We start from the raw sequence: 992 nt of genomic DNA, 5'->3' as shown, positions 1-992 counted from the left end.
ACACAGTCAAGTATTATATCAAATGTGCAAAGATCTGGAGGTAGTCAACCAAAAGGGAAGAACACTCTTAGCATTTCTCAAGCCGAATGAACTGAAGAAAAAAGTCAAGCTTTGATTTGCTGTATTGAAGGATTCTATGAACAAAATAGTGACTGAGTCCAGAAGCATAAAAGGAAAATGGAAGCAGCTTTCTTTTTTTTCAGCCTCCGACATGCCACCCAGACTGCAGAAGACCCAGAAACCTAGAGGTTATGTGAGCCACAAAGAAAGCTGCATCAGCAAGCACCAGAAGCACCTGGGAGGCCACGGTAATGCTAGTTGCATGCATTACCACAGAAACATCTTCAACAAGTGTCATCCAGCTTACTTTGGGAAGGTAGTTATGAGACAAAACTACTTGAAGAGGAGTGAGAGTTTCTGCCCAGCTGTCAACTTTGATAAATTGTGTACCTTGGTCAGTGAGCAGACAAGGGGAAATGCTGCCAAAAATAAGATTGAAACAGCTCCCATCATTGATGTGGTGCGATCAGACTATACTACAAAGTTCTGGGGGAAGAGAAAGCTCTCAAAACAACCAGTCATCATGAAGGTCAAATTCTTCAGCAGAAGAACTGAGAAGATTACGGGTATTGGGGGTGCCTGTGTCCGGGGGGCTCGAAGCTACATGAAGGTTAATTAACTGTTAAGTGCTTTTCCCTATGGTCTGAGTGTAGATTCTTTGGTGACAACTCTGTATCCTTACCTGTGCAGCTAATATTGAGCATTGCCAGCATCAGGACCCCCATCTAACAGGTTGTAGGAGTATGGGGGCCTGTATTTCCTTGCTGCCTCTCTTTAGAAACTGTACGGTAGGGATACACCAGCACTTTAGAGGCTTGGCCTACTGCCTAATGTAACACTTTATATTTATACAGTGAAAGTTATGCCTGCTAATTATATATTCTCGTTAAAACAAACAAAAGGAAAATGGAAGGAATACACAGAGTCACTGT

General features: G+C 42.6%; 1 pseudogene; it reads left to right on the top strand.

The window, feature by feature from the left end:
* Positions 1–211: 211 nt before the first annotated feature.
* LOC102825368 lies at positions 212–679 on the top strand (annotated as a pseudogene).
* Positions 680–992: the final 313 nt, after the last annotated feature.

Source organism: Chrysochloris asiatica, unplaced genomic scaffold, assembly GCF_000296735.1.
Source record: "Chrysochloris asiatica unplaced genomic scaffold, ChrAsi1.0 scaffold00069, whole genome shotgun sequence".
In the NCBI taxonomy this organism is placed as follows: domain Eukaryota; kingdom Metazoa; phylum Chordata; class Mammalia; order Afrosoricida; family Chrysochloridae; genus Chrysochloris; species Chrysochloris asiatica.
The sequence above is the reverse complement of the archived record's forward strand: the minus strand, read 5'-3'. Positions and strand labels throughout refer to the sequence as shown.